General features: G+C 33.5%; 1 protein-coding gene across 1 annotated transcript in view; it reads left to right on the plus strand.

Moving 5' to 3' along the window:
* Positions 1-19,405, plus strand: part of GRID2 (glutamate ionotropic receptor delta type subunit 2) — a 1,393,316-nt gene that overhangs the window by 594,085 nt on the left and 779,826 nt on the right. The gene's annotated exons all lie outside the window — the stretch shown is intronic.

Consider the following 19,405-nt stretch of genomic DNA (forward strand, 5'->3'; position numbering starts at 1 on the left):
CCCAATAACTATGAGAAGTTTCAAAAAGTGTAACACAAATGAAGCAACTGACAAAGGATTAATCTCCAAAATTTACTAGCAGCTCATGCAGCTCAATATCAAAAAAACAAACAACCAAATCCAAAAATGGGCAGAAGACCTAAATAGACATTTCTCCAAAGAAGATATACAGATTGCCAACAAACACATGAAAGAATGCTCAACATCATTAATCATTAGAGAAATGTAAATCAAAACTACAATGAGATATCATCTCACACCAGTCAGAATGGCCATCATCAAAAAATCTAGAAACAATAAATGCTGGAGACAGTGTGGAGAAAAGGGAACCCTCTTGCACTGTTGGTGGGAATGTAAATTGAAAGTGGGTAAGCTGTGACAAAGTGAGAGAGTGGCATGGACATATATACACTACCAAATGTAAAATAGATAGCTAGTGGGAAGCAACCGCATAGCACAGGGAGATCAGCTCTGTGCTTTGTGACCACCTAGAGGTGTGGGATAGGGAGAGCGGGAGGGAGGGAGATGCAAGAGGGAAGAGATATGGGAACATATGTATATGTATAACTGATTCACTTTGTTATAAAGCAGAAACTAACACACCATTGTAAAGCAATTATACTCCAATAAAGATGTTAAAAATAAATAAATAAATAAAAAGAAAAAAATTGTAAAAAGTAAAAAAAACAGAAAACAAAAACGGACGGACAGAACCCTAGGACAAATGGTGAAAGCAAAGCTATACAGACAAAATCACACACAGAAGCATACACATACACACTCACAAAAAGAGAAAAAGGGGAAAAAATAATATATCTTCGCTCCCAAAGTCCACCTACTCAATTTGGGATGATTCGTTGTCTATTCAGGTATTCCATAGATGCAGGTACATCAGGTTAATTGTGGAGCTTTAATCCGCTGCTTCTGAGGCTGCTGGGAGAGATTTCCCTTTCTCTTCCTTGTTCGCACAGCTCCCGGGGTTCAGCTTTGGATTTGGACCCGCCTCTGCGTGTAGGTCGCCTGAGGGCGTCTGTTCCCCGCCCAGACAGGACGGGGTTAAAGGAGCAGCTGATTCGGGGGCTCTGGCTCACTCAGGCGGGGGGAGGGAGCGGTACGGAGGAGGCGGGGCGAGCCTGCGGCGTCAGAGGCATCGTGACGTTGCAGCAGCCCGAGGCGCACCGTGTGTTCTCCCAGGGAAGTTGTCCCCGGATCACGGGACCCTGGCCGTGGCGGGCTGCACAGGCTCCGGGAGGGGCGGTGTGGAGAGTGACCTGTGCTCGCACACAGGCTTCTTGGAGGCGGCAGCAGCAGCCTTAGCATCTCATGCCCGTCTCTGGGGTCTGTGCTGATGGCCGCGGCTCGTGCCTGTCTCTGGAGTTCGTTTAGGCGGCGCTCTGAATCCCCTCTCCTCGCGCACCAGGAAACAAAGAGGTAAGAAAAGTCTCTTGCCTCTTCGGCAGCTGCAGACTTTTCCCGGACTCCCTCCCGGCTAGCCGTGGCGCACCATCCCCTTCAGGCTGTGTTCACGCCGCCAACCCCAGTCCTCTCCCTGCGATCCGACCGCAGCCCGAGCCTCAGCTCCCAGCCCCGCCCGCCCCGGCGGGGGAGCAGATGAGCCTCTCAGGCTGGTGAGTGCTGGTCAGCACTGATCCTCCGTGCGGGAATCTCTCCGCTTTGCCCTCCACACCCCTGTGGCTGCGCTCTCCTCCGTGGCTCCGAAGCTTCCCCCTCCGCCACCCGCAGTCTCTGCCCGCGAAGGGGCTCCTAGTGCGTGGAAACCTTTCCTCCTTCACAGCTCCCTCCCACTGGCGCAGGGCCCATCCCTCTTCTTTTGTGTTTGCTTTTTCTTTTTTCTTTTGCCCTACCCAGGTACATGGGGAGTTTCTTGCCTTTTGCGAGGTCTGCGGTCTTCTGCCAGCGTTCAGTAGGTGTTCTGTAGAGGTTGTTCCACATGTAGATGTATTTCTGATGTATTTGTGGGGAGGAAGGTGATCTCCGCATCTTACTCCTCCGCCATCTTGAAGGTCCCCTCCTAATAGATGGTTTTTAATATGCTTTAAGCTAAGTATGTTCTTCATTTTAAAATACAGCTATATTTTAGTGAGTATAATATATTATATAAATGCAGGACAAGGATTACTAAGATTTTGGAAAGATTACTTTTATACTCTTTTTCTATTTTAAATCTGGAATTCTAAGGTAAATATATGTATGATTTCTATAGCTGATTTTAGAATATAAGGATTACACATTTTTTTCTCTCTTTTTTTTTTTTCCTTTTTTCCCCTCTACTTTTTATGTATAAGAAAGTTTTATTTAAACTCATTTATCAATCCAGAATTAGGGTATAGCTTTATGGTGAAGAAAAACTACAGCTCATATGTGGTCCAAAGGGTGATATATGAAAGATATATTGCCTAGAGTTAACACTTTTAATTTTTTAGGTAGTAAAAATCATTATAGACTAGATGAGCATGTTTTTTTCCTCGACAGTTACCCAAATCAAAATCATTTCTTTTGCAGATTGAAGTATGATGAATTAATAAAACCTTTAAGAACACAAAGGGAGCTATCACAAGAGAATGAAACCTGCCGGATTTAACCTTCAGATTTATTCTGTCACTTATTCTAGATGTATATGAATCAGCTGGAAAGTAAATGACTTTACTTTCTAATCTGGAACTGATATGAGATTTTATATATACATATAAATACGTTTTCCAGGAAGGAACGCATTCATTCCAAACAACTCGTTACCAAACATGCTGTGTGGGTGTTTGTGTGTGGCGGGGGGATGACATGTGAGTTTGATATGCTTTTTCTCAGATAACAATATCAGTCCTATGAGTACGTGACAATATGAGAGGACCACTGGAAAGGATCTGGCAATATCATTGTTATATAGTTAGACAAAGAAAATAGTGGTGTGTGTGAAAGAGGGAGGGGATTTGTGGAGTAACTTAAATACTTTGGATGGGCTCAATTAAATCAAACTAATTTTTGAATTAATAATTATTGAATATCTATCTATATATTAGGTACAAATTTAAAAATGAAAATAGAGCATAACATTTTAGCAAAATGATTACTGAATGAGATGGTAAAATAGGCTTTACTGCTTCAGAGGTGACTGAATTTTAGTTTATGATTGGCTCTTTTCCAGCAGTAGAATTGACAGAGTTCTGATAGGGAGCTAAATGCGACTCTGCTGAGATAAGAAATGGGAAAAAATAGAAAAAGTAATTGCTTTAGCAATGATCTAGTTTGGAAGTGATGGATTCTTTCAGGTAGAATTGGTAACCTTTCTGTCCCTGGCACACTCTTCTGAGCACTCTAGTGAGGTCAAATATCTCTGTCTAAGGAGGTGGAAACTGTTCAGAAACCTGCTACCATCCAAAATATTGCAGCTGAACTAATGTTAGTGTAGTTGTGCCCTAAGGCTTGTTATTCTTTGTGTCCGTGAGATGAAGTGAAGAGGAACTATCTCCTAAAGATTTTTCTATCTGATACTCTTCAGGATCTAATGAGATCAGTCAACTTCAGATAAACATCCTAATGCTGAACCTAGAACTGGCCATCTCCCTCCACTAACCCATTTGTCTTGAGCTGTTCTCACAGAGGGAATGGCAGTGTATGTTTAGGGCAAAAGAAATGCCTATTTTTATATGACGATTTGAGAAAGGAAAGACGACAAGTCAATAAAGACGTAGCAAAGTTTGGCTTTTGGATTTTTTCTCTTTTGCTCCTCTGACAAGCTGCACATGTTTGGGAAACTAATCATTTACTTTGAAAGACTTATTCTGCATCGCACCTTCTACTGAGTTTTCTGAAAAAGCAAAAAAGTATTTTGTCCTCTGGCATTCACATACCAGGTGGTCTAATTTTTGCCTGTTGGCTCACAATAGGTATTTGGAGGTTTTCTCCCTGACCTGAATCGATTCTCCAACTGACAGAGCAAAGTAAATCTTGGACAAAAACAACAAAGAATATGTTTCCACTAGCAAGGTCAGTGTAAATTATGGAGGATTTATGTACTAAGGTGATACATTAGAATCCTATGAGTGCTTTTGTTTGAAGAGAATTATCAAAATATCAAGGCATGTTGACTTAGATACATGATTCTTTTCAGTCCAGTTTTGATAATTAGTATTTCTTCACTCTCCTGATGCTTCATTAATTGCACAACTGGGACATGGGCAGTTTTCCTGCTCCAGTCCCAGAAGAAACAGGGTTAGTCGCAGATAATTTTTCCTAGCATGCTTCCTGTGAAAGTGGCACCAAGCAATCATGGCAGTAAAATATGTTTGTCTTCCTAATCATTGACCTCAAAAGTTGGTCCTTGATTTTGGTTCTGATTTCCTCTGTTTCTATAAACCTTTGATAATTTACTTAAGTTTTATATATTTGACATCATTTGAAGTAATGTATACTAGTAAAACATTGCCTTCTGGGTAAATTATACTGTTTTTCTTTTCTTTTTTTTAACAGTGGTACCTAATTGTATTTCAATTAAGGAATGCCCCCATTCTACTGTTTTGAGAATTACTTGGCAAATCCATATTCAGGTTATTTAAACTGATCATGCTTTTATAGATTTTGCTCCTATTCACTTGGAATTTTTTCATTTCCTAGTATAAAAACCTAAGTATTTTTCTCTATTCTTCTAAAATGAACTGTTTTACTGTTTAAACCGTTTTCTCTGGATGCTCCCTCGTTTTCTGACCTCTTTTTGCAGATAAAAACTAGAACCACATTATTAGAGGTATATATATATTCTATGGATTTTACCAGTATGGAGATAGGTCAATGTTTTCCAATGTTTTCGATACTCTTTTGATGATTCCCATGGTTTTCATCACTGGAACAGAATTATTATTAAGTTTTTAAACTGTTAGATATCTAAGCTCACCAGTGAAAGGAAATTTACAACTATAGATTTTATGGTGTGCCATGTAAAATACTTCTCCAAAAAATAGAAACAGAAAAATGTGTTTTATCTTTTAAATATATAGTGTATTCACATATTCATATTTTAAAAAGCATAAAGCCCAGTGATTTGTTTTCTGCCTACCACTGCAGCCAAATCATCCACTTCTTTTTGTAGAGATAGGCAAGCAAATCCTACTCTCCTATCCCTTTTATTCAAATTGATTCATACTACACATATTATTTTGCACCTTGCTTCAAGTACTTAAGTGTGTTTTGGATAACATTCCTTTATTCTTGAAGAGTTCCATATTCTCTTTATGGCTGCATACTATTCCATTGTATGGGTAATTTATTTATCCTTCGCACTATTGATAGACAAATAAGATTTACCCAGTCTTTTTCTACTGAAAACAGTGATTAAGTGAAATGTTGTGTGCATATGTCCTTTCACATATGTGCAACAATGTAGAGGATAAATTTTTAAAAGTGGGGTTCCTGGATCAAGGGGTAAATGCATTCATATCATTGATCTATTGCCAAATTGCCCTCCAGAGGGGTTGTACCAATGGGTACTTAACCCAGCAATCTTTGACGACACTTGTTTTCCTACATATTCATTAAGAACAACAAATGTTTAGATCTTTATCTACCCGGTAAGTGAAAATGTTTCTGTTTTAAATGGTGCTGAGCATCTATGTATTGTATTTTCTATGAACAATTCAAGTTCTTTACTCATATATTTCATTGTGTTCCTTTTCTTGTGATTTGTAAACAAACTTTCTTCACTAGGGAGAGTAGATCTCTATGAGTTACAAATATTTGATCCAATGTGATCTTTCCCTTTATCTTTATTATGATGACTTTTACCATTCAAGAATTTTTAAAAATTTATTTTGTTTGGCATTTTGTGTTATACTTACAAGGCCTTCCCTATTCCAAAAATAATTATCAGTTTTGCTAATTCTGTTCAATTTTTTACTTTAAAATTTTTTATTTTTAACATTTAAATATTTTATCAGTTTGGAATTTGTTCATATAAACTGTGAATGACAGATAGTATTTGTCTTTATTTCCAAATGACAATGAAAGCGTTCCAGCATAATTTATTGAATACGCTAACTTTTCCTTAACTTTATCATTTATTAAATTCCCAAAGGTTATCTGGAGTTTCTGTAATTTTCCATCATAAACTTGAAATTAGTTTGTTTACCTCAAAAAATAAGAATGCTATTGACATTTAAATTGTATCAAATTTATATAGATTTAGGGAAATTTCATATCTTTATAAACTTGATTGTTCAAACCCAAGAAGAGGGTACACCTTGCCATTTATTAGTCTTCTGAGCATTTCAACTTTCTCTAGTATAGATATTGAAATTTTCTTGTAAATTTTTAGGTATTTTATTTGTTATACCATTTGTGATGGTTGTTGGCATTGCTATTGTAATTGTTTTGTCATATATATATATATATATATATATATATATATATATATACTGCTTGTTTTTCATATTCTGTGAAAATTATAGTTTGATAATTTTGATAAATCTTGTACCATTCAACCGTACTGATTTGCTTATTGTCTAGAGTAGGTTTTCAGTGAATCTTTTGTGATTTCCAGGTTTTTGAACACATCATTTATGAATAATCCTGTTATCTCCTACTTACCAATTTTCACATCTCTAATTTTGGTTTCTAACTAGCCAGTGCCTTTAGATGAAAATGGATTGCTAGTGGTTAGAGTGCTTATTTCTTCCTGTTTTGAGGAGGAATGTTTCTCTTTCCCCACTAAGCATAATGTTGACTTTTAGGTTGAGACACATATATTTTCCTGTGTTGATAATGTATCCATCTAATTTTATTTTATTTATAAATTTAATCTATAAGGATGGTAATTTTTGGTAGATGCCTTTACAGTCTGAAGAGATGGCCATATTTGTTTGTTTGTTTTATATGATGATGAGTTTTAGCAAGCAGTCTTCTACTACAAAGCTGTCCTTGCCTATTTGGAATAAACCCCATTTGTTCTTCTATTTACTGAGTTACTGATTTATGTTTGTCAATATTTGATTTGGGATTTTTGAATAATACTCATAATTTAGAATCCTTATTATTTATCTTTATGTGCGTTCTTTATCAGTTGATGGTATCAATGTTGTGCCTGCTTAATAAAATTAACTTTGGTGAATAAAAAGAAATTAAAGGTATTAAAATGTAACATTTCCATAAGTAGTTGAATTGTCATTAAATGATCTCTTTATTAAATTTTTAGTGAATTCTCATATGGAATTTTCTGGACCTGATCAATTACTGTTGTTATTGTTGTTGTAGTTTTGAGGGTGGGGGAAAAAAATCTCAAAGTTTGCTGTTTCTTCACTGGTAATTAGTGCGTAGAATTTTCTGTATATCGTAATGTTTGTTCTGTTTTTCTAGAAATATCTTGTTTCTCCTAAGTTTTCAAATGTATTTTCATGAATTTGAACAAAACATATTTTACTATTTTTATAATTTTCTTTGTATGTGCTTACTTCCTCATTACTATTTCTTTTCTTTGAACTGAGATAGAATTGATATATAACATTACATTAGTTTCAGGTGTACAACAATATGATTCAATATTTTTATATATTGTGAAATGATCACCACAATAAGATTAGTTAACGTCCATCACCACATGTAGTTACACTATTTTTCTTCTTAAAATTTCTCATTACTATTTCTTATTTTGTTTATTTGTGCTTTCTCTATATTTTTATTAAGTTAGCTATCAGTATTTTAGAATTTTATGGGTCTTTGTTTTTAAAAATTAGCTTCGAATTTATTCTGCTAGTTTTCTGATTTCTAATTTATCAATGTGCTTTATCTTTACTAATTCATTTATTTTATGTATATTTTGTCATTTTTTCATTTTGAGTGGACAACCTAATTTCCTTATTTTTATTTTTCTTACTAATATACATAAGATTTTGGTTTATCTCTAAGCACTGCTTTAGCTATACCCTAGAGGTTCTGAGATGTGATGTTTACATTGCTGTTATCATTGTTATTTCTCAAAAAGTCTGCAGCATTTAATCTCCTCTTTAAAGAGTTCCCTTAGAGTATTTCTTTCTTTTTTTAAAATTTATTTTATTGAAGTGTAATTGATCTACAGTATAGTGTTAATTTCTCCTGTATAGCAAAGTGATTCAGTTATACATATGTATAAATTCTTCTTCATATTCTTTTCCATTATGGTTTATCACAGGATATTGGATAGAGTTCCCTGTGCTACACAGTAGGACCTTGTTGTTTATCCATTCTATATGTAATAGTTTATATCTGGTAATCCCAAACTCCTAATCCACCCCTACCCACACTGCCCCCTTGGCAACCACACGTCTGTTCTCTTAGAGTATTTCTTAATGCCCAGGTTGTAGGAGCTCTTTGTTTTCCAGTTCTGTCAACTTCCAATTGTATTGAATTGTGCTTAGATAATTTTAAAAAATAATAATTTATTGGAGTTTTTTGTAGTCTAATATGTGGCCTTTGTTGTGATTATTTCAGGGACCCTTGAGAAGAAAACATTTTCCTTTTTATATATGTCCTATAATTAAAATTTTATTTTAATTTATATTCCTACTTTTATATTCTTTACATTCTCATTTACTTAAATATATGCACTGACTTATATTTTACATACTTACTTTTATCAATTTCATCTGTTATGTACTTCCTCTTCTATGTACTTCTTCGTTCACTGGTGACTTAGTATATCATAATTATTATTCTATATTCTTCTTGAATCTTCTGAAATTTATGCTATTAGAGCTTTATTATGTCTTACACATTTTTACATTAAAACTATATTTTTGCTTCATTTAATACCATTCGTTATAAATTGAAAATTATTTGCAACTGATATTGTAATTCCTTTCTTTCTTATTTACCTTTGCCCATTCTTTCAATAGTTCTTTTTTGCTATTTACTTTTATATATCATAGACTTTGGTTTTACTTTGTGATCACATTTAAAATTTTTGCTTTAATAGGTAAACTACCAATTTATATTTATTTATGGGGCAGATATGCTTCTGGAAATGCCATATTATTGATTTAAAAATTATTCCTTAGGTTTGTGATCTTAGGATTTTCAGGAGAGTTAATGTACCTTTCTCAATTACATTATTCTACTTTCTTAAACATGTTCCGAAATTACAATCCAAACACGAATGATTTTAGATTATTACACTAACTCACATTGTTTATGCATAAACATATTATACTGTATTTGTGCTTCTTGACTCTGTAATCATCTCTTTTTTCTGCTTCTGCAAGAAAGGTCCATAGTCTTGTACAATTTTATTAAGATGTGATTGGTACATTTTTTAAGAAAGTTGTGGATAATTATGAAATCAGTGATGGCAAAGACTAGCTAAGCATAACTCGGTGTCATACTCTGTGTATAGTACAATCTTTGAACAAACCAAGCAGGATTCTCTCTCTCTCTCCCCTGCCCATTTTGGACTCCTCATGTTTCGGGCTGTTCTTGCCATTGTGTTTTATTTTCTAATTCAGTAAATCCTACACTTGAGTGTACTCATTTTCGAAGACCACTGTAATGGAGTACCACAAATTGGGTTGCTGAAACAACAAAAATTGATTGTCTTATAGTTCTGGAGGCTAAAAGTAAAAAATCAAGATGTAAGCAGGGCTATGCTCCCTCTGAAACACGTTGGAGAGAATTCTTTCCTCTTCCTAGTTTCTGGTGGTAGTCATCAATCCTTAGCATTCCTTGGCTTTCATCTGTCTCACTCCAATTCCCTACCAGTCATATTGGATCCTTAAGAAAATCATATGGTAAGAGTATGTTTTGTTTTGTAGGAGACTACCAAACTGTCTTCCAAGGTGGCTATACTATTTTGCATTCCCACCAGCAATGAATGAGTGTCCCTCTTGCTCTACATCCTCGCCAGCATTTATTGTTGTCAGTGTTCTGAATTTTGGCTATTCTAATAGGTGTGTCATAATAGCTCATTGTTTTAGTTTGCATTTCTCTGATGGCATATGATCTCATGTGCTTATTTACTGTTTGTATAGCTTCTTTGCTGAGGTGGCTGTTAAGGTTTTTCACTCATTTTTTAGTCAGGTTGTTCATTTTCTTATTGTTGAGTTTTATTCATTGTGTATTTTGGATACAAGTCCTTTATCAGATGTGTCTTTTGCAAATATTTTCTCCCAGACTGCAGCTTTTCTACTCATTCGCTTGACAATGTCTTTCTTGAAGCTGAACTTTTAAATTTTAATTAAATCCAGTTTATCAATTATTTCTTTCATGTATCGTGACTTTGATGTTGTACCTAAAAAGTCATTGCTATAGCCAAGGTCATCTAGGTTCTTTTTTTAATGTTTTCTTCTAGGAATTTATAGTTTTGCATTTTACATTTAGGTCTGTGATCCATTTTGAGTTAATTTTTGTGAAGGGTGTTAAGTCTTTGTGTAGATTTATTATTTCTTTTCTGCATGGGTATGTCCAGTAGTTTCAGCATCATTTATTGAAAAAACAGTCATTGCTGCATTGTACTGCATCTGTTCCTTTGTCAAAGATCAGTTGACTGTATTCATGTGAGTCTTTTTCTGGGCTCTCTATTCAGTTACATTGATCAATTTTCTAATTTTTCACCAATACCACACTGTCTTGATTTGTGTAGCTTTATAGTATATCTTGAAGTGTGTAGCATCAGTCCTCCAAATTTGTCCTTGTCCTTCAATATTGTGTTGGCCATTCTGGGTCTTTTGTCTCTCCATATACACTTTAGAATCAGTTTGTTTATGGTCATAAATAACTTCTTGGAGTTTTGATTGGGATTGCATTAAAACTTGAGATCAAAGTGGGAGAAACTGACGTCTTGACAATATTGAGTCTTTCTGTCCATGAACATGGAGTATCTCCATTTATTTAGTTTTTCTTTGATTTCTTTCATCAGATTTTTATAGTTCTCCTCATATAGATGTACGTATTTTGTTAGATATTTATAAGTATTTCATTTGGTGGGTGCTAATTTTAATGGTATTGTATTATTAATTTCAAATTCCACTTGTTCATTGTGAGTATATAAGAACATGATTGATTTCTACATAATAATCTTTTACTCTGCAATATTGCTATAATCACGTATAATTCCAGAAGTTTCTTTGGTTCATTCTTCGTGATTTTCTATATATATGATCATGTCATCTGCAAACAAAGAGTTTTATTTCTTCCTTCCCAATCTATACACCTTTCATTTTCTTTTCCTGTCCTATTGCATTAACTAGAACTTTCAATACACTGTTGAAAATGACTGGTGAAAGAGGACATCCTTGCCTTGTACCTGGTCTTAGTGGGAAAGCTTCAAGTTTTGCACCATTAAGTTTGATGTTGACTGTAGGATTTTGTAGATAATCTATCAAGTTGAGGAAGTTCCCCCTTTATTCCTAGTTTACTGAGAGTTTTTATCATTAATGAGTGACGGATTTTGTCAAATGCTTTTTTCTGTATCTACTGATATTGATCATGCCTTTTTTTTCTTTTTTAGCCTAATGATGTCTTGAATTACATTAATTGATTATTGAATGTTGAACCAGCCTTACATAACTGGCATAAATCGTACTTGATCATAATGTATAATTCTTTTCATACATTTTTAGGTTCAATTTGCTAATATTTTGTTGAGGATTTCTGCATCTATGTTCATGAGAGACACCGGTCTGTAGTTTTCTTGTAATGACTTTGTCTAGATTTGGTACTAGGATAATTCTGGCCTCACAGAATGAGTTTGGAAGCATTCCCTCTGCTTCTATCCTCTGAAAGAGATTGTAGAGCATTGATATAAATTCTCCCTTAATTGTTTGGTAGAATTCACCAGTGAACCCATGTAGGCCTGGTGCTCTTTTGGAGGTTATTAATTACTGATTCAATTTCTTTAAAAGCTACAGCCCTAATCAGATTGTCTCTTTCTTCTTGTGTAAGTTTTGGCAAATTTTATCTTTCAAGGAATTGAACCATTATCTAGTTATCCAATTTGTTAGCATAGAGTTGATATAGTAGCTTGATATAGTATTCCTTTTTTATCCTTTTAACATCTATGGACTCTATAGTGATAGTTCTCCCTGCTTTCATTTTTGACATCAGTCATATTTGTCCCTCTTTCATTTTTATTAGTTATCATATCTAGATGTAGCACTTTTATTGATCTTTTCAAAGAACCAGCTTTTGGTTTTGTTGATTTTTTTCAACTGATTTCCTGTTTTAAATTTCACAGAGTTCTACTTTAAGTCTTATTATTTTTCTCCTGCTTACTTTGGACTTAATTTGCTCTCTTTTTCTACTTTCCTAAGGTGGAAACTTAAATTACTGATTTCAGATCTTCTTTTCTAACATACATATCAGTGTCATATATTTCCCTCTAAGTAATGCTTTTGTTTTTCCCACAAATTTTGAAAAGTTGTGTTTTTATTTTCATTTAGTTCAAAATATCTTAAGATTTCTCTTGAAATTTCTTCTTTGACCCATGTGGTATGTAGAGGTATGTCATTTAATTCCCACATATTTTGAGGTTTTCCAGTTTTCTCTCTGTTATTGGTTTGTAGTTTAATTCCATTGTGTTCTGAGAGAAGACATTGTATGTTTTTTATAAATTTACTGAAATATGCCTTATGACTCAGAATGTGATCTTTCTTGGAGTATTTCCATGTGAGTTTGAAAAGAATGAATATTTTGCTATTGTTGGATGAAATAGTCCAAGGAGGTGAATTATAGCCAGTTAATTGATGGTGTTGTTGAGTTCAACTTTGACCTTACTGATTTTCTGACTTCTAGATTTTATTTCTGAGGGAGGAGTGATGAAGTCTCCAGTTATGATAGTGGATTCATCTATTCCTCCATGCAATTCTTAGTTTTTTCTTCACATAGTTTCACACTCTATTGTTAGATTTACACATGTTAAGGATTGTTATGTCTTCTTGAACTGTTGTCCACTTTATCATTATGAATGCCCGTCTTTATCCCTTACAAATTTCCTTGCTTTGAGGTTGGCTCTGTATAAAATGAATATAGCTATTTGTGCTTTCTTTTGATTAGTGTTACCATTTAACTCTTCATCTATATGTATTTTTGTATTTTAATTGGGTTACTTGTAGACAGTGTAGAGTTGGGTTTGGTTTTTAAATCCACTCTTGGCATATCTGTCTATCTTTTAATTGATGCTTTTAGACCATTGATGTTTAAAGTAACTATTGATATAGTTGGATTAATATCTACTACATTCATTACTGTTTTCTGTTTGTACCCTTTTTCTTTGTTCTTATTTCTGTCTCCACACTTTTTCTACCATTTGTGGTTTTAACTGAGTATTTCATATGATTCCATTTTTGCTACTTGCTTATCAGCATATCATTATGTTTATTTTTTACTTTTTTTAGTGGTTGCCTTAGAGTTTGCAGTATACATTCACAGCTAATCCAAGTCCACTTATAAATAACACTACTCCACTTTACAGTAATGTAGATATCTTATAATAACCAAATAATCCTAATTTCTCCCTTCTGTCTCTTGTATCATTACAGTTATTCATTTTTACATACATATACACACACGTGTGCATTTATATGAATACATTGTTGCTATTATTATTTTGAACAAAGTGTTATCTGTTAAATCAATTAAGAATAAGAAAAGTAAACGGTTTTCATTTTACCTTCACTTAGTCCTTCTTCACTGTTCTTTCTTTCTTTATGTAGATCCAACTTTCTGACCTATTTTATTTTCCTTTTCTGTTAAGATCTTCTTTTAACATCTTTTGCATGGCAGGTCTATTGGCAACACATTTCCTAGATTTTTGTTTGTCTAACAAGGTTTTATTTCTCCTTTATTTTTGAAGGATAATTTCTCAGGGTAGAAATTCCATGTCGATTTTTTCTCTCAGCACTTTAAATATTTTACTCCCCTATTTTCTTCTCATTTGTAAAATTTCTGAGGAAGAGTTGGATATAATTCTTGTGTTTTTGCCTCTATAGGTGGGGTATTATTTTCCTCTGGCTTCTTTCAAGTTTTTTCTTTATCTTTGATTTTTCTACAGTTTGAAAATGATATGCCTAGGTGTAGTGTGTTTGACATGTATCCTTTCTGTAGTCCTGGATCTGAGTTTCCTGGATCTCTGGTATTCTGTTCTTTTATTCCACCCCCCCCCCAACCCCTTTTTCAGTTTTTGTTCTCTTTGCTTTTGGTTTTTGAGGATTCTATTGATATATCCTCAAGTTCAGACAGTTTTTTTCAGCCGTGTCAAATCTACTAAAAAGCCCATCAAAGGCATTCTTCATTTCTGTTATAGTTTTTTTTTTTTTTCCTCTACCATTTCACTTTGGTTCTTTCATAGGTTTTCCATTTCTTTGCTTATATTGCCCATGTGTTCTTGCATGTTGCCTACTTTATCCATTAGACCCCTTAGCATATTGGTCATAGTAGTTTTAAAACCCAGTGTAACAGTTCCAGCATCCTTGGTGCTGATGCCTGCTTTGTCTCTTCAGATTGTGTTTTATGCCTTTCTTTATATCTTGTAGTTTTTTTCCTGATAGTCAGACATGATGCACTACATTGAAGGTACCTGGTTCTTGTTTCACAAAGGCTTTTATTTGACCTTAGTCCCCCCAAAAAAATGTTAGAAAAAATGTATTATTGCTCCACAGTTTCAAAAGTGAAAAAAGAAAAAGTATGCATGTATACAAATGCTAAGGTGCCTACACAAAAATGATAATGACACTTTAAAGTATTATATTACATGGAGTTGTTTTTAGTACAAAATTGCAAATTATTTTTATTTATATATAAAATAAATGTTTATTAATCACTCAATATGCACCAATTAATTTATTCTAGGCACTTCTAGCATACAGAAAATAAAATAGTCAAAATTGCTATTCATAAGACATTTACATTCTAGTGATTTACTGTAAGTTTTTGCAAGTTTTTATGCAAATAAAAGATATTATATTTGTAATGTTAATTTAATATGTAAATAATTTGTCTAAATTTAAACTATTTCTGAATACATAATATAATATGTATTATATAATATAATAATATAATATAATACATATAATATAGTATAATGTAATACATAATATAATACCTTTAAAAAGTAAAGGTATAACTGATTTCCCTTTATTCATTCTGCTATGAAAATTCCAATCAAGGAGGACACTGAAAGGCTGAATAAACCATATTCCATAATAATCTTATTTTTAAAAGGAGAACCTTCTTCTGAAAATTTCTGCTTGCTTAATATTCACTTCAACTAATTAAGCCTGTTGAGAGGGGATATTTTTCCTAAAAAAGAACTTAATCATTTTTGCACTGAAAATATTATGTCTATTATTATTATAAAATTAAACAAAGCTATATGAAGCCATATTAACACTGAGTTTAACCATGACTTTAGAGGTCACTGAAGAAGTCATTTCTAATTAAAAATTACAAGTTTAAAAATTACAGCATAGTATCCAAAGAAAAGTTAAGGTAAATTTTCAAAATACTTTGCTTTAAAAAATTAATATCCCAATATTATATCACTTATAGTTCCATGAAGTTTTCTCTCCCTTTCTAAACATTTGTTTTCCTTAAAAATTCTATTGTATGTTCAGATAAATTCATGTTATCCCTAAAATAGCCAATTTGGTACTCTATACACATTTGACAAACAAATAAATGAAGCAAATGTGTTTTTTACACTATTTTTCTCTCCCTCTGATAAAAACAACATAGAACTCAAAGCATAGAAATCACAGTCAGAAAACCTGGGTAGCAGTTGCACAGTATATGTGAACCACAGTTTCCTGATTTGAACACAATACCTACCTTTAAGGGATATTAAGCTGTACAGATCTTTACAGAATATTAATTTTTTTTATTATCCCTCCAGATGATTGAAAGGAATTATATTTACTGGTGTAAGTACTAAGCTCTCAAAGAACCATTGTTCCCACTCCAAATTGTTACCCAGAAACTTGTATAGCCCTCAGAAAAGGTAGTTACATGTTCAAGTTGGAACAGTAGAAAAATCACTTTGATTTTTTGCATGTGGACATTGGTAGAGAAAGTAGAGCCAATAAACTGTGACTCCTCAAAAAATAAACAAACACACACATTCAGGGATTGTTTTACCTTTTTTAAATTGTTGGTAAAGATCATAAATTCTGAGGATGTGCTATCCACTACTGTAGCCATATGCTCTGTTAAAATTGAGACAACAGGCCCAAATTGGAGTCACTTATGCTAAGCCCCATATAACCGAACCCAGACAACTTAATTACAGTTTCAGCTTTCCCAGAAATGGAATCTTAAACCAGTCAATCAGGAATAGCCTGATCAGCACTAGTTAGGTAGTCTGCCTCATAGACACCTGCCATCCCCTAAAGGAAAGTAACCTTGCAATAACTGACCTGCTTTTTTTCCTAGTGTAGCATCCCTATTTTTGCTCCCTTCTGTCTATAAAAGTTTTTCATTTTGTATAGCTCCTCTGAGCTCCTTTCTGCTGTACTAGCTGCTGCCCAATTTGGATTGATTTTTGCTCAAATAAACTCTTAAAAAAAAATACAGATATTGTAATGTTAATTTAATAGGTAAATAATTTGTCTAAATTTAAACTATTTCTGAATACATAATATATATGGAAGTAGACTAGTAGCTTTACAAGCTCAAGAACTGCATATCATCACATTCAAACCAAGTTGGTTCGAACCAACCTGGAGCACCCCTGGAGGAGCAGTGCAGTGTTTGGGAACTGGCTCCGCTACTTGTCTGTCTGGCAAGTTATTTCAACTTCTTACAGCCTCAGTTTTCTATATGTAAAACGTACATAATAGTAGAATCTACTTCACAATGTAATGTGAATTATTTATTCTTTATAAAACATAGAGGACAGTGCCTGGCCTGTGGTAAGCACTATGTGCATGCTTGTTATAATCATTCTATGTGTGGGGACAGAACTGCACACCAGACTCTGGGCCAATGGCTATTTAGCTTGCTTTGAAACTTGTGTCGATAGCAAGGCATGGCACTTGTTAATGGCATAATACTAAATGGATTAGGAGAGTCCAGAAAAGACGTTAGCATATCCTAGATATAGCTTGTGTGTATGGGTTTTATACATATATAGTCTGTGTTCTCTTTGGAGTGAAATGGAACCGGGCATATATCCTCCTTTATAACTGTTTGGTTTCTCAATTTCTCTCAACTCTCAACTTATTACCATGCCACCTACCTTATCTTGGATTTGGCAAAGGCAGTTTCAAAGAGGGAAGCTGAACAACCACAATATATAATGACTAACAGTTATTCCTACTCCATTTGGACATACAAATGGCACATATAATTTGTGCTTTTCTGCATTCATAAGAAAGATTAGAACTGTGGATAGAAATTTTTAGTTAAGCCATTCATGAAGCAGAAAATATTGCCAAATATTTAACTTTCATAGTAAGTTTTACTGGTGGCATCACAATTCCAGTTTTTTAAATCACTGAAATTATACATAGTAATTACAATGTAATGTAGACAGATGTATTGGTGATGATAATGGATTTTATTTTCTTATAATGCTTGACTAATGAAACATTTTTAGAGACGTTTTTTAGACTTTCTTCATGATAGGAATTTATTTTCTGTAACTTTGAAATTAAATTTCTTTTAAGAAAATTGTTTCTTTAACCTCTTTATTGATACAAAACTTGCATAATACAAAATTCACTAGTTTGAAGTACATAATTTAATGGTTTTACTAGATTACCACGGGTGTGCAATCATTGCCACATTCTAATTTTAAACCACCCTCATCACCCCCAAAAGAAACTCCATGATCATTAACAGTCACTCTTTATCTCCCCCTACATCAGTACCCCAGCCCCGGACAGCCACTAGTCTACTTTCTGTCTATATAGATTTTCCTATGATGCATTTTTCATATAAATGGAATCATACAACATGTGGTCTTTTTGACCGCCTTTTTTAACTTATCATGAGAAGAAACTTCTGGGATTAAAAAAAGTTTGTTCTTATAAAGGAAAAACATGTTCTTAAATATATATATTATATATTATATGTATTGTATATTATATATATGTGTGTATATATATATTAAATCAAATGCCATTATCCGAAGAAAACAATTATTTCTTATTGTTTGGCCATATCATATTTTGATCCTTTTCCATGTGTTAAAAGTATAAAGCTATATTGGCTATAAAAATAGTTTTTTATTACACTGAACACTTGATTATTCAGACTAATAGCGGGCAACAGTAGCATAGCTAATGTACATTTACCTTTGGGATGTACTTTGTGTGTTTTCAACAGCGTGTTTGCTTGAATAACAGTGTTCACTGGAGTAATATCAAAATTACTTTGAATTCCCCTAGAATATGCCAACTAGAAGCAGATAGAGATGGATGTGAAGTGTCATGTCAAGCAGAAGTCAGCCTGAGATTAAAGCCTCATTATAATCCACAATGTGAATATTCCAACTATAGATAAATAATTTTGACTGCATGTTGTATAACTGCTTTATTAGACATAGAAAAACACAGACAGTAACACCAACTTGGATGGAAATTTTAATCTTGAATTAGTGATAAGTAATGATTTTTATGGAGGATGTTCTTTTTGGGATCTGTGTTATATAATGAGGTCTTTGTGGAAATACAATAAAATTAATTCTCCAGATGGAATTAATAATAGTAATGATGATGATGATGATGATAATAATAATGATATAGCTAACATTTATTGAGTACTTACATGTCCCAGGCACTGATCTAAGGGATTTATATACATTCATTAATATGTTGCTCACCACAACACTATGAGGCTCAAAGAGGAGAAAGTGTATTGCCTATGGAACCCCACAGGCATTGGTAGCTGTACCATTTTTCTTATTTTAATTCTATACTTTGGCTTTCAGTGTGTTTTTGACATAGGAAGATTGAATTATTAACAATTATTTTCACCAGTGAAAAATGTTACTTTTCCTTGTGCCCGTAGAACTCTTTATTTCCTTTTGAAAGAAATACGGATTTCCTGAGGAAAAGATCAGAAGAGTGGGCAGTTCTATTCCAATAAAGATACTTATTGAAACATAAAATACTTTTAAAACTCTCTTAATGAAGAAAATGTAATCTCAGTCAGATATTTTTAATCCTGATTTCTATTAATCCTAGATTTTCAGAGCTAGAAAAAATTTTTTTTTCTTAAACTTCTAGTCAAATGCTTTCATTTTCAGCAGAGTTGGGGTTGGTTTGAAATCTTTTTTTTTTTTTTAATGGCTCAGTATTGCTTAATCAAATAAAAAATGTATGACTAAGAAATATATTTAACCTTGAATAAGGATGCCATGGAGTGCAAAGATGTGGTGGCAGCTGAGATTCCACTAACCCACAAAGTTATGGATCGCCTAACACAAATTGTATGT

This window comes from Balaenoptera ricei, chromosome 5 (genome assembly GCF_028023285.1).
Source record: "Balaenoptera ricei isolate mBalRic1 chromosome 5, mBalRic1.hap2, whole genome shotgun sequence".
NCBI lineage: Eukaryota > Metazoa > Chordata > Mammalia > Artiodactyla > Balaenopteridae > Balaenoptera > Balaenoptera ricei.